Source organism: Vombatus ursinus, unplaced genomic scaffold (genome assembly GCF_900497805.2).
Source record: "Vombatus ursinus unplaced genomic scaffold, bare-nosed wombat genome assembly UNPS02006779.1, whole genome shotgun sequence".
Taxonomy (NCBI): domain Eukaryota; kingdom Metazoa; phylum Chordata; class Mammalia; order Diprotodontia; family Vombatidae; genus Vombatus; species Vombatus ursinus.
Window position 1 is genome coordinate 8,574,019 of NW_020946557.1, and position 14,685 is coordinate 8,588,703.

Consider the following 14,685-nt stretch of genomic DNA (forward strand, 5'->3'; position numbering starts at 1 on the left):
CCCCCCCCCACTGTAAAAGCCTTTTCTTCTCTATTTCTTTTTTTTTTGTGAGATAATTTACCCCCTTCTATCTCTCCATTTCTCCTTTTACAAGCAGCCAGAAAGAAACCATTCAAGTATTGTGGAAACACAATCAGGTTAACACAAGATTTAGCTGCTTCTACATTAAGGGACTGCAGGGCATGGAATATAATATTCTGGAGGACAAAGGAGATAGGATTACAACCAAGAATCACCTACCTAGCAAAACTGAGTATAATCCTGCAGGGGAAAAAAATGGTCATTCAGTGAAACAGAGGACTTTCAGGCATTCTTGATGAAAAGACCAGAGCTGAATAGAAAATTTGAATTTTCAAATACAAGACTCGAGTGGAACATGAAGAGGTAAACAGGAAAGAGAAAATCATAAGAGACTTATTATGGTTGAACTGTTTACATTCCTGCATGGAAAGATGATATTTGTAACTCATGAGACCTTTGTCAGTATTAGGGTAGTTGGAGGGGAAAAAATTCTATATATGTGTATATATAGATATAGATGGATAGATAGAGGGCACAGGGCGAGTTGATGATGAAGGGGTCGTATCTGGAGAATAAAATTAAGGGGTGAGAGAGGATTATGCTAGAATATCATGCTTTCTAAAGATTAGTTAAAGGAACTAAAAATGTTGAACTTAGAGAAGATGAAATTTCAGAAGGAAATGGTAACTGTCTTCAAGCCCTTGAAGGACTATCGCATAGAAGCGTGATCAAACTTATTACAGTTGACCCCAGAAGGTAAAATTATAATTGATGCTTGGAATGGGTAGAGAGTCGGATTTTGAACAGATGTAAAAGACAAACTGTCTAACAATTAGAGAGACAATAGAATCATAGACCTGGAGCTGGAAGAATCTTTGAGGGTATCTGATACAATCCCTTCATTTTACATATGAGGATACAGAGAAAGCTAAGCAACTCACTCCAGTCAGTGAATAAGAGAACTGGGATTAGAGTTAAGGTCCTGTATCTCCAAGTTCAATGTTCTCTATACCCCACCAACCCCCACCAGTCTCCTAATGGATGACTACAATCCTCTGAATTTCATCATTCCTCCCCTCTCCATCTTCCTACAAGATCAGATCAACCCTGGAACTCACAGCTTATTTGGACCCCCTGCCTCAGGGCCCCTACTTCCCCTCTCTGATTAGAAAAGGTGGAGAGTGGCAAATTCCTCCCAGATCCTGCATTAAAGGAGGGGCCCAGGCCAGTTACCTCTTCATTTCTACACAACCACTCTACTCTGGACTTCATTATGCCCTTTAACCAGTACTCTCTCCTTTCTTTCAGCTTCTCTTTTTATATCGTCTTCCCCCATCAGATTGTGAGCTCCTTGTGGGTAGAGACTATCTTTTGCCTTACTTTGTATCCCCACGGCTTAGCACAGTGTCTGGCACATAATAGGCATTTAATAAATGTTTATTGACTGACTGCAAGGGAAGAGGGAATGACCAACTTGTTGTGGATTTATAGAGGGGATTCTTGGTCAGGTATGTGTTGGGCTAAATTACCTTGCTTTCAACTCTAATTCTTTGATCTTATAACTTGGAAGAGAAGCATGAAAAAATGTAGCAGAAATAAGCAGAAGCAACACTTTGTAATAACTAGATTTATCATTAAACCCTGTAAAACCCTTCAGCACAACTTCTGGTTTTGTTATAATGACCTTCATTTGCTGGGCTACAGAAAACAGAAAGCTGTGTGAACAAGTATTTCGATCAATTCATCAAACCAGGTGGAAATGTCTGTTTGGCGTATAAAAGATAATGGCAGAAACTCATTTTAGTTCCTTGTTTTGGCCTGTTCCTGTACTCATGTGTGAAATTACCCAAGGAGGGGTGGACATATGAGCCTCTAAAAGCACTCTTATGGGCCTTAGATGTGATCAGCTGCACAAATTAACCTGCCAGATGAATTGGTTTTGCAAACAGGTCTCATAAAGCTATCCAGGTTTGCCGCTTAGAATGAAACCTTGCCCTGGAGTGGTAGCATCAGACACAGGCACACACCCGAAGAGGCCACCACAAGAACTCAGCCCTGCCTTCATGCATTTTCTTTTCTTTGGCTACTAGATTGCTTAGATAACTTGTTGTGATTTGTTTTTAAATTAGACTCTTAACAATTTCTTGCTTTCCTAACATAGAGGACTCATGCAAAACTAACCAAGTTATTCATCTCTTTTTTCCCCTTAATATATTTAAGTTGATTTCATATTTACTGTTAACTGGATAAGGGCCAGTGGGAGAAAAAAGCAGGGGGATTCCTAGTCTATATAAAGCATGAGCACATTTCAGTGAATTGTTCTGTGTAGCATCCTAGAAATATAGACTTAGAGTTAGAGGGACATTAGGCCATCTAGCCTAATCATTTTACAGATGTAGAAACTGAGGCCAAGAGAAGTGATACACATAACAGGTAGCAAGGATGAGATTCAAACTCAGGCCTTATGACTCCAAATCTAGGATTTGTCCCACTATACCACACCATATCTCTAAGGCAGTAATTTTGTAACCTTAAATTGTGTGCTCATTGGTATATTCTTGTCAATTGTCATTAAATCTACAATCAAATCAACATTGCCATTACTTCTGGAAAGGGCAGGTCAACTGACTATGCTCTTATTCCTCTCAACACCCCAGTAACTTCCCAGACCAAAATACCCCTCCCAAGTGACCACTCTGAGAATTTCTCAGCTCTCCTCTCCCCTTATCTAGACTTGGTATCTATTGTGATACCGACAGATTTCCTGCAAAAGCACATAGCAAAGGCCTACATATGGATTCTCAGCCCACGATGGGAATCCTGGAATTATAAGTAACCCTAAGTTTGAGAGTTTGGTCACTCACCCTTCTAGGAAGAGAAGAGGATCTCCAGAGGCAGAGTGTTCCTTGGAGAACTGAGTCTCAAACGGTGAAAGAAAGGGGATTGCTTATTCAGTAGCCCCTAAAGTATTTTAACCTTCTAGGGGGAATTTCTTGAAGGGCTGGTGAATGAGAAAAGAAGGGGGTACCAAAATTACAATTCCTTTTCTGGGTGAGCTGATGGGTTATTTAAGTAATTCATGGATTTTCTATACCTGAATGTGAGTTCCCATGAACCTTTTCTATCTAACGCATTTTCTGGGAGGTGAAATAAAAGTTGCTCTGTACCTGAAAAACATTTGGTATCTTAGCATTGATACATAAGGTAGGGATTCTATCATATACTTTTGGGAGACAAATTCAAAACATACTCTGAGTATTCTAGAAAATTCTGGTAGAGAAACGGCAATTGAAAGCAATGAACCAAACAGGAAAAATGGACACTCTTAGGGTCAAGCCCCAAGGATCTGCCCCAATCCCTTTGAGACCAGAGTCTTAAAGGGTAGTTATACTATAATTAGAAGGCTCTAAATTATCTTGGGGGGAAAAAAACCCTTTACTCTTCCTTGACAATTTATTGCCGGTTCAATAAACCATGAAACAGAATGTTTGTCTTCTTGTATATCCTTTAATACTAATAGTACTGGTCACTGTCATCTCAGTTGAATGCAAACCCAAAATGAGAAAGTCTTTATCCCTTTGTTTGTGTGGACTTTTCTACGGAGCCAGGTCTGTCTGGTTTTCTTGTTCTGGATAGCATTTAAGCCCAGATGCTGGCAACACTGTAGCTGTATCAGTCAAAGTCTTTAGCCAAGCAGCAACCCCCACCATGTTTACAGTCTGGTTTGTATTCTCTAGATTCTCAGTATTCTTCCAACAAGTCCATACTGATCCTCAAGGCTTATTGTCTTTTTTCCCTAAACTCACCCCTTCTTTCCTTCCTCTTTAACTTTCTGTTTTTCTCATGTGCCATCTTTCTAGCCAACCAGGTTCACATCCTCGACTCATTATAATTCTGCAGGCCCACCTTCTATAACCAATTACAGGATTGGGGAACCTCAAGTGTGGCCTCGGGGCCACAGGTGCCCCTTTAGGTCCTCAAGTGTGGCCTCGGGGCCACAGGTGGCCCTTTAGGTCCTCAAGTTTGGCCTCGGGGCCACAGGTTCCCCATCCTTGTCCAATTACTTGCTAGATCTTCCAATTCTGTCTCTGCAGCAGTGTTCATTCATCTACTTCTCTCTCCTTCCATCAAAACCATCACATGGGTTGTATCACGAAAGGCTCCCTGCAGCCAATCCCTTCTCTCCAAGTTGTCCTCCACAGTTCAAAATTGAGATTACTGTAAATTTGACCATATCATTCCCCCAGTCCGCAAGCCTGAGTGCCTCTACACTACCTCCAGGGTAAAATATAAACTCCTCCAGTTAGCATTTAAAGTTCTTTGTTCTCGGGCTCCAACCTATCTTTGCAAGGCTGAAATACACACACATATACATGCACTTGCACATGCAAATACTGCTGCACGCTCCAACTTTCTGTTCCCTATACAGGATGTTTTCTCATCTCTATCCCTTTGCATTGGCTATTCCCTAGGCCTAGAACAGGGATGGAGAATTTGCGGCCTCAGGGCCACATGTGGCCTTCTAAGTCCTCGGGCGTGACCTTTTGACCAAGTCAAAGTTTCACAGAACAAATCCTTTTATCAGGGGGCTTTGTTCTGTGAAGTTTGGATTCAGTCAGAGGGCCACACTCGAGGCCCTACAGGGCCATATGTGACCGTGAGGCCGAAGGTTCCCCATCTCTGGCCTAGAATATTCTCTGTCCTCACCTTTGCCCTTTAAAACCGTTAGTTGCCTTGAAGGCCCACATCAAATGCCACTTCCTTCAAGAGGCCTTTTCTGATTACCCCAATTTTAGTCACTCCCTCCCACTCTACCATTCTGAATTAGAAGGGAAGGGACAGGAAGGGACAGCAATAGACAGGAACAGACCGGTGATAGAAATTGTGTATGGGTTTATCTAGGTAAATGTTTCCCCCAACATAGGATCCTAGAGGGCAAGGTTTACTTATTTTTGTCTTTGCATCCAATACCTATCACCATTCCTGGCACATAGTAGGTTTTCATGACAAATGCTTATTGAATTGATTTTAGGACATGATGATGTCCATGGGGCAGTGAGCCACTCACATCCTATGAAATTAACTTGTCCTTGTTGGAGTAAATTCAACTTCTTTTTTTAAAGCAGTTTCTCTCAAGGCTCAGGATCAGATGCAGCCTCTCCCCCCCTTCCCTTCCAAGATCTTCCTCGTTGATCCATTTGTCAGTGTTTTTATCTCAAAAATAATAAAAACAGTATAACAATTCACAATTATATAGCTGAATAGGGCAAGAAGATCTGTGACATTTTTTCCTTACAACAGGCTGCATTTGGAGTCATTGGACCTGGGTTTGAATTTCAGTTGAAGACTTGGGTGACCATGGGCAAGTCACCACTTCTCTGTCTTTCAGTTCTCTTATCTTTAAAATAAGGGAATTTGGAAACAAGGAGGAAAAAGGAGCATTAATCAGTATATAATGATCCCTGTAGCCTGCATATTTAGTTTTAAAACACAATGTTTTATTGTATTTTTATTTATTTTGTTAAATATTTTCCCAACTATGTTTTAATCAGGCTTAAAACCCACTAAGGATTATTGTGGACTATGTGTTTGACACCTCTGTGCCTGGTCACTGAAGTCAGTCCTAGCTCCAAATCCTGTGGGAAAATGTAAGGTCCCATTGCTTCAGGCAAAAGAATTTAATTAGTGATTTAAGAGGCAATAATAGGAACCAAGAAAGAAAACTCTTCTCTTAACTCCTAGGAACCAATATATAAACCATTTAATTCAATTCAGCAAAACATTTATTAGGTGCTTTAGGAAGCAATGAAAAGAGCCCCAGATTCAGAATCAGAAGGCTTTGTTTGTAGACCTTAACAGCACTATAAAAATGTTAGTTATTTTCATTATTATGATGAAGTGTTCTCTAAGTTGCCTTGCAACTGTGCAAAGCACTGTTCTAGGCTCTAAGGATGAAACAAATTTTAGGTAAGATGCATTTCTGCCCAGGTGGTCCATATGGTCTATCATTTGAGCATTTAGAAAGCTCTGTCTCTGTTTCTGATAACGTTAACCTTGGTTAATGATTCACCATTGTACAGTGATGACTAATTTACATTATTCAGCGACTGAAAGCCACTTAGAGCCACTAAATTTTTTCAAGTATCTGGCCCAAATTACCTAATGCAAGCCCCTGTCATTCAGTCTTTAGATAGTATGAGTCTGAAGTATCTCCAAAACATGATTGCTTCTCCAAAACTTGCTCATATCTTTCTGGTCTAGAAATCTTAGGAGAAAGAGTCCTCCTCCAAGATTTCCTGACTTTGACATGGTTTGCTGAACCAATAAGCTGGTTCCTATTCATACACTTCAGCCAAGAATCAACAAGCATTTATTAAGTGCTTATTATGTGCCAGACATTGTGCTAAACACTAGGAATGCATATGCAGGCAGAAAGACAGCCCTTGCCCTGAAGGAACTTACATTTACAAAATACAGAAGTACAGAACGCAACAGATTTTAATAATGATTTTCTTTTTCCTCTCACTAAAAAAAAAAAAAAAAAAAAAAAAAGTGGCAAATTTTATTCTAAATTCCACAAACTTATCTTGTCAAAAGCAGAATTTTGCCTGGCCATTGGCATTACCAGATTCCTACTGGGAAATTCTCAAACAACCTTTCTATGCAATTTAGCAATAGAATTGCTAACCCCCACATTTTGGGATTTTCCTGAAGTACAGTCAAGGACTACCCCATATTTCTGAGCTTTAAGGAGCCACTGGATTCATGGCTCTCTAGGTCTTATCCTTCCTAGGTGTCTTTTGCTGGATAATAATAAGTTGAAGATGAAGTGATAAGTACCTTTTGCTTTCACAGCAGCAAGCTGAATGAGGACCAAAAAAGAAATGGTGATCCTTCCTAATCTTTCAATAAGCTGAATGCATTAGCATCAGTAACTGATGGTCAGAGCTTTGGAGAAAATCTCTTCCACTTGCTCTGGGAAGAATCAAGTAAAAAATAATGTCTATTATAGAGGTAGCCTGGCTTAATGGGTAGAAAGTTGACCTCAAAGTCAGGAAAGGCTGTGTTCAAGTCCTGATTCTGATGCATGCTGGCAGTATGACACTGGGCAAGTAGCCTTTCAGTGAGTGCTCTAGGCAACTCAGGCTTTAAGTATTGTTTCATCACCTGGGAGTTCCTTATACCAATGAAACCAAAGGTCTTATCGTTGTCCTGTCCTGCACATAACTCTGGAGGCATTTTCATCTCCATCCACCATCATCTTCCAAGGGGTATGTAGAGTTAGGTTTATCCAAGGGCCTGGCTCTAGTCCTCCAGTGGTTTAAAATGAGATAACAGTAGAGTGCTTTGCAAATCTTATATTCAACATACATAACCAGCCGTTAAAATGTCTCTTTTTGGCAGTCTAAGTTAGAATTGCAAGTAATATTTTTTCAAGTTTTTAACTTTGTAGCCGTGGGTCAAATAAATTCACATTGTTATCTAGATAGTTTTAAAGTGATCTCTAAACTGAATCATTCGAATCCCATTATACGTTGAAGATTGTTACACTTTGTGTTGATCACATCAAACTTCCACCCTTTGTTAGCATCTTTGTTATTTAATCCTTTCAGTCCTGACCAACACATCATGACCCCATTTGGGGTCTTCTTGGCAAAGATACTGGAGTGGTTTGCCATTTCCTTCTCCAGTTCATTTTACAGATGAGGAAATGGAGGCAAATAGGTTTGAGTGACTTGCCCAGGGTCACACTGCAAGTAAGTGTCTGAGGCCAGATTGGAACTTGGGAAGATGAGTCTTCTTGACTCCGGGCCCAACACTGCACCACCTAACTACCCCATCACTTAAGGCCATTTCCTGTGGATACGGCATCAGGAATATAGCCTTTAGCTGCGTCTCCTATTCCCTCCCTTATAGCACTGGACAGTAACACACTCTTGTATCAGTCAACTTGAGTGTAACAAATACTACTTTACTACAGGGATGACATTAGATTCTTTCATCCATCCACATCCTTCTTGCTGCCATCTAGACCTTCAGGTCTTTTTTCTTCTTCAATGAGTATAGTCTGAATGTCAATATTACTTCTTTTTTATTTTTTTTCCCAGACCAAGGTTTTTATTTATTCATTTCTTACATTTAAAATATTCTTCAATGACATCTTTGGCCTGAGATTCCTTGCCATAGCCCTTAACAACAACACAACTGCAGCCAACCACTTTGCAGGGCTTTCCCTCTCTGTCAATTTTATAGAGGCCTACCCATTCTCCCAGCTTCTTGTTGTCATCAACCTTGATCAAGTTGATTTGGTACTCAGCACACAGGGCCTCATCCAAGTTTACATACGTAGGTTCATCACATTTGGAAGCAAGAACACAAAGATGGACTTGCCGTTTGTCCAAGGCTTTGGCAGCTTCACAAATTCCATGAGCTAGACCATTGTGGATGGGTGCGGTCTTCAGCACTTCTTATAGAGTGGTGTTAATATCCATTACACCTCCAGCAGCAATGCCTTCCTTGGCCAAGGCAGCAGTTCATGGGTGAAGCTAAATTTTGAAAACACCCAGAAGCCTCTGTCTCCCACTCGACTCAGCAGCAGCAGGGAGAGAGAGCTCAATATCACTTCTACGTGTGAGTGCTAGACTTGGAACCAGGAAGACCCGAGTCTGAATCCCACATCACTTACTAGCTATTTGACACCGCGAAAGTAATTTAACTTCTTTCAGCTTCAGTTTCCTCATTTGTAAAATGGAGATAATAGCACCTACCTTACAGGGTCCTTTTGAGGATCAAATGAGATAATATTTGTAAAGCACTTTGCAAAACTTAATATGCTATATGAATTCTAGCTATCTGGTAATCACCTCAATCTTTGCCCTCATCCTTAATGTCTCTTTAAACACCTCAGATTACTGGAGTTCATCAACCTTCTCAACTCCCATGACCCTAAGCCAACCACCTCCAGGGATACCTACACATCAAACTATAGACCCAACAGTTCCACCTGTGAGACCTGGAACTCTGAAGTCCTCTTCTCTTTCTTCACTCTTACTATTTATATCTGCTTGACATACTCCCTGATAGCAGAGTGGCTATTTGCCCAAGGACCAGCCTAGGTAAATTTGGAGAGGCTCATCTTATAAAGGTCTCATGTCCAAGATGTATGAAACTGATTCAAATATATAAGACAAGAGCCATCCCCCAATTGATAAATAGTCAAAGGATATAAACAGGCAGGTCTCAGAGGGAAAAAAAAAGTTATCTACAACCATATTTTTAAAATGCCCTAAATCACCAATAATTAGAGAAATATAAATTAAAACAACTCTGATATTCAACTTCACATCCATCAAATTGGCCAAGTTGACAAAAAAGAAAAATAGGAGGCTCAACACCAACTTGGTGATAGGGTAAGGAATTTTTTGTCCATAGCAATGTTTTAAGATTACTAAGTCTTAGAGATGTTTATTGCAGACTACCAGTGGAGGTGTGCCATCAAAACAAGGTTTTTTAATTTTTAAATTTATTTATTTTTAGTTTTCAACATTTACTTCTACAAGATTTTGAGTTCCAAATTTTCACCCCATCTCCCCCGTCCCTTTCTGCATTCTGAATATCCCTTCCCCTAGTCTGCCCTCCCTTCTATCTCTCCCCTCACTTCTCTTATCCCCTTTCCCCTTCTATTTTCCTGTAGGGCAGGATAGATTTCTGTACCCCATTTCCTGTATTTCTTATTTCCCAGTTGCATGTAAAAACGTTTTTTTTTAAACATGTGTTTTTAAAACTTTGGGTTCCAAATTTTCTCCCTTCCTCTCTCCCCAACCACCCTCATTGAAAAGGCAAGCAACTCAACATAGGTTATGCATGTGCAGTTATGCAAAACACTTCCATAGTAGTCATGTTGTGAAAAACTAACTCTATTCCCCTTAATCCTATCCCGCCCTCCCAATTTATTCTATTCTTTCTTTTGACCCTGTCCCTCCTCAGAAGTATTTGCTTCTGATTACCCCTTTTCCCAATCTGCTCTCCTCTCCATCATTCCCCTGCTCTCTTGTCCCCTTATCCCCCTATTTTCCTGTAGGGTGAGACAGATTTTCATACTCAATTGAGTATGTATGTTATTCCCTCCTTAGGCCAAATCCTATGAGAATAAGATTCACTCATTACCTCTCGCCTTCCCCTGTTTCCCCTCCACTGTAAAAGCCTTTTCTTTTCTGTTTTTTTTTTGTGTGAGATAAATTACCCCATTCTACCTCTCCCTTTCTCCTTCTCCCAGTATAATCCTCTTTTACCCCTTAATTTTATTCTCCAGATATGACCCCTTCATCTTCAACTCACCCTGTGCCCTCTATCTTATCTATATCTATATTCATATATAAATATATAAATTTTTTCCCTCCAACTACCCTAATACTGACAAAAGGTCTCGTGAGTTACAAATATCATCTTTCCATGCAGAAATGTAAACAGTTCAACCTTAATAAGTCTTATGATTTCTCTTTCCTGTTTACCTCTTCATGTTCCACTTGAGTCTTGTATTTGAAAGTAAAATTTTCTATTCAGCTCTGGTCTTTAAATCAAGAATGCTTGAAAGTCCTCTATTTCACTGAATGACCATTTTTTCCTCTGAAGGATTATACTCAGTTTTGCTGGGTAGGTGATTCTTGGTTGTAATCCTATCTCCTTTGACCTCTGGACCCTGCGGTCCCTTAATGTAGAAGCTGCTAAATCTTGTGTTATCCTTTGTGTTTCCACAATACTTGAATTATTTTTTTCTGACTCCTTGCAATATTTTCTCCTTAACCTGGGAACTCTAATTTGGCTACAATATTTCTAGGAGTTTTCCTTTGGGGATCTCTTTCAGGAGGAGATTGGTGGATTCTTTCAATTTCTATTTTGCCCTCTGGTTCTAAAATATCAGGGTAGTTTTCCTTGATAATTTCTTGAAAGATAATGTCTAGGCTCTTTTTTTTGATCATGGCTTTCAGATAGTCCAATAATTTTTAAATTCTCTCTCCTGGATCTATTTTCTAGGTCAGTTGTTTTTCCAACGAGATATTCCACATTGTTTTCTAATTTTTCATTCCTTTGGATTTGTTTTTACAGTGTCTTGATTTCTCACAAAATCACTAGCTTCCAATTGCTCCATTCTAATTTTAAGGAAGTGTTTTCTTCAGTAAGCTTTTGGACTTTCTTTTCCATTTGACCAATTTTCCTTTTTAGGGCATTCTTCTCCTCATTGGCTTTTTGGAAATCTTTTGTCATTTGGTTTAGGCTATTTTTTAAGGTGTTATTTTCTTCAGTATTTTTGGGGTCTCCTTTAGCAAACTATTGACTTGTTTTTCATGATTTTCTTACATCACTCTCATTTCTCTTGCCAGTTTTTCCTCTACTTCTCTTACTTGCTTCTCAAAATCCTTTTTGAGCTCCTCCAAGACCTGGGACTGATTCATATTTTTCTTGGAGACTTTGGATGTAGGAGCTTTGACTTTGTTTTCTTCTTCTAGTTGTATGTTTTGATCTTCTTTGTTACCAAAAAAAGATTCTATGGTCTGACACTTCTTGTGAGGTTTGCTCATGATCCCAGCCAATTACTTGAGTTTTAAACTCTTTGTTAAGGTAAGAGTCTGTTTCCAATGTGGAGAATGTACTGTCCCAAGCTTCAGGGGTTTGTTCAGCTGTTTTCAGAGATACTTCTAGGGACCTGTGAATTTTCAGTTCTTCCAAGGTGGTATGATAAGGAGTGAGGCATTTACTCCTTTCCTGGCCTGTGCTCTGGTCTATGAGTGACCACAAGCCCTCTATTCTGTCTTGGAACTGTGAGGAGGATTTCCTCTCCACCACCACTACAAGCTCCACCACACCAGCGCTGCTCCTCCTTGCCCCAGGACTGCCCTTCTGAACTGTGACCCAGATCCAAGCATGGGGAAAACAAGAGATTCCTGCCTCAGCTCTAGCAAAGAGATCCCTGCAATCCCCCTCTGATCAGCCACTTGTTTCCCCCTCAATCTGTGGGCTGGAAGCTCAGGAGGCAGCTGCCGCCCCGGGCTGTGCTCTGGAACTGGAGCCGAGACCTAGCTTCTTTCTCACCGCAGAAACAGACTTTTCCTACTGACCCTCTAAGTTGTCTTTGGCGTTTGTGGGTTGAGAAGTCTGGAAACCACCACAGCTGCCTGTGATTCAGTCCTCTGAGGCCTGCTCCAGGTTCCCTGCAACCTACACTCCCATGCCAAACTGCGCTCCTCTCCCAGCCTGGTGCAATATACCTTTCTGATCACCCATCCAGGTTGTCTTGGGCTGGAAATTTGTTTCACTCTTTTTGTGGGTTCTGCTGCTTTAGAATTTGTTCAGAGCCTTTTTTTATAGGTATTTGGAGGGGTTTGGGGGAGAGCTTAAGAAAGTCACTGCTTTCACTCTGCCATCTTGGCTCTGCCCCCTCCAAAACAAGTTCTTGATGTATTGGAGGATACTGATGGTATTTCCCCACTCTTAGGCTTTCATCCTTCTCTGTTTTTCTCCCAAGAGAGGCCACTGAGCATCTGAGTCAGTATTTTGCTTTCCAGCACTCTCTGAACTTTGTTTTAATGGATCCTCGTCCTTCTACCCCTTTTCTTAGATCACTGACTTGTGCAAAGGGTCATAGTTTCTTTTTGCCCTATTTGCAATTTAGGGTTTTGCCAAAAAAAGGTAATCTGTCAAATCCTTTATCTTTCCTTTCTGGATTTTTTTTCATCTGTGGCAGCAACCTGAATTAAAGATCTTGGTTTTTTTTGTTTGTTTGTTTGTTTTTGGTTTGTTTTTCCCCACCCACATATTCTAGATCTCTAAGACTCCCCAGCTTACAGACAGGAGAATTCTGATCAGTTCTTTGCCATATTGGAATCTCTTTTAAGTCCAGAACCCTTGCAGCCCTTTTCATCACTAAACCTTAAGATTGAGCGTCTTTTGCCCAATAGTGAATAGCTGACTAGTGGAAGAGGTCCTAGACCAAACTTTTTGTGGGAGAAACATTATGATTCAAATCTCCCATCAAAGTAAGAGACTTTGAGCCAAATGACTAGTGCTACCACACTGAAAACATTGGCCTGGGTGGGTACAGTGTGGTTTGGGGGCCTCATGGTGGAAGCTAAAATGTTTTGACTCACCCTAGTGAACTAGTCTCAACTCTCTTTTCCTTTCTCAAAGTAACACTTCCATATTCCAACCCCAATACCAGTTACAGTAATGAACCAAGTGATCTGGGGACACTTTCAGGCAGTCATCAAGATATGGCACTTTGAGGATATAAAGAAATGTAAAAGCACAGTTCCTTCCCTCAAGAACTATACTTTCTAAGGGGAGAGACAACATGTAAATAATTAAGCATATACGAGATACATTCAAGTTAGATGGAAGGTAATTTCAGAGGAAAAGCACTCATAAGAGGAGACCCAGGAAAGGCCTCCCACAAAAGGTGAGATTTGAGCTGAGTCCTGAAGCATTTATCAGCTGCTCTACTTTTAGAGGAAAAGACATGGAGTGGAGAGGAGAGGTCCCTTATTATTATGTCCTATATCCAACCTAATTTTGTGGTCTGTTTCCCAAAGTCATTATTAATTTTTCTTCCTTCTCCCTGGGTGGGTACTCCTACCACATTATTACATCTGTTTCTCTCTTCATTAATCATCACTTAAGAGCTCCCCACCATACTGCCCCACTCCAGTCTCTAGGCTTCCCCATAGAAGTATATATTTGTAATATGCAATGCTACTGCATAGCTCCTTTTATCTAATCTGTTCCTCTTGGATAAATTATACTCTTCCATGACTATATTCCAGTCATAAGTCACACCCTACCAAGTCTCAGTGATACTTATGGAGCCAAATTTATCTCTCTGCCTTTAGAGCTATAGTTCACTTTTTTATTACCCATATTTTATACATAAATGTGAGGCCTTGTATTTTTATTACAGTCCCTCTTCTTATATTTTGTCTCATAAGAATTGCTGGTCCACTCCACTGATACTCTTCTACCTTTGTTGTATTTGCTACTTTCTGGCTTGGCGGATGTACAGTTTTCTCCCTTAACCATTCCATTTTCAACAAAGTCCATTTAATCAGATTTGTAAATCTGGAGGCCAAGTGTATTTTCACTTCAGGTGCATTCCTGAATGCAAGACATTCCTACCCCAAAATTCAAACCATGATCTCAAGCACCATCTTTTTCACCAGTTCTTCACTTCTCACAACTCTTTTCTCTTCTGGAGTCCCTACCTTCAGTTAAGAGCAGTGATGAAAGCAATACTTTTGCCTCTAAGGTTTTCAGTTCCTTACCCACCTCTATATTCTCAGCAATACTTCCTAATTTTCTTTGGGAGTTTTTCCCATATGAATCATCAAAATTAGATAACAATCATCATTTGACAAATCTGAGGAGACTCTCCTCTAGTATAGAAACCAACCTGTATTTTGTGTACATATAATTGTTACTATGACAAAAACACACAATATAATCTCTGAGACTCTCCATAAAATTTCCGCTTGCTGGAACAAAGAGTGTCAGTCTCTGTAATTCTTACTTCTATCTCTTACAGGTAACTTTGTCTTATTTGCTCCAGGGGGAGTGAGAAAGGAGAGAGGTGTTTAGGATTGGGCCTTGTTCCAGCCAGTCCCCTGATAGTTTGTG

General features: G+C 40.2%; 1 protein-coding gene and 1 pseudogene across 1 annotated transcript in view; one reads left to right on the forward strand and one right to left on the reverse strand.

The window, feature by feature from the left end:
- Positions 1-14,685, forward strand: part of SLC35F1 (solute carrier family 35 member F1) — a 534,036-nt gene that overhangs the window by 506,264 nt on the left and 13,087 nt on the right. The gene's annotated exons all lie outside the window — the stretch shown is intronic.
- Positions 8,148-8,555, reverse strand: LOC114033114 (annotated as a pseudogene).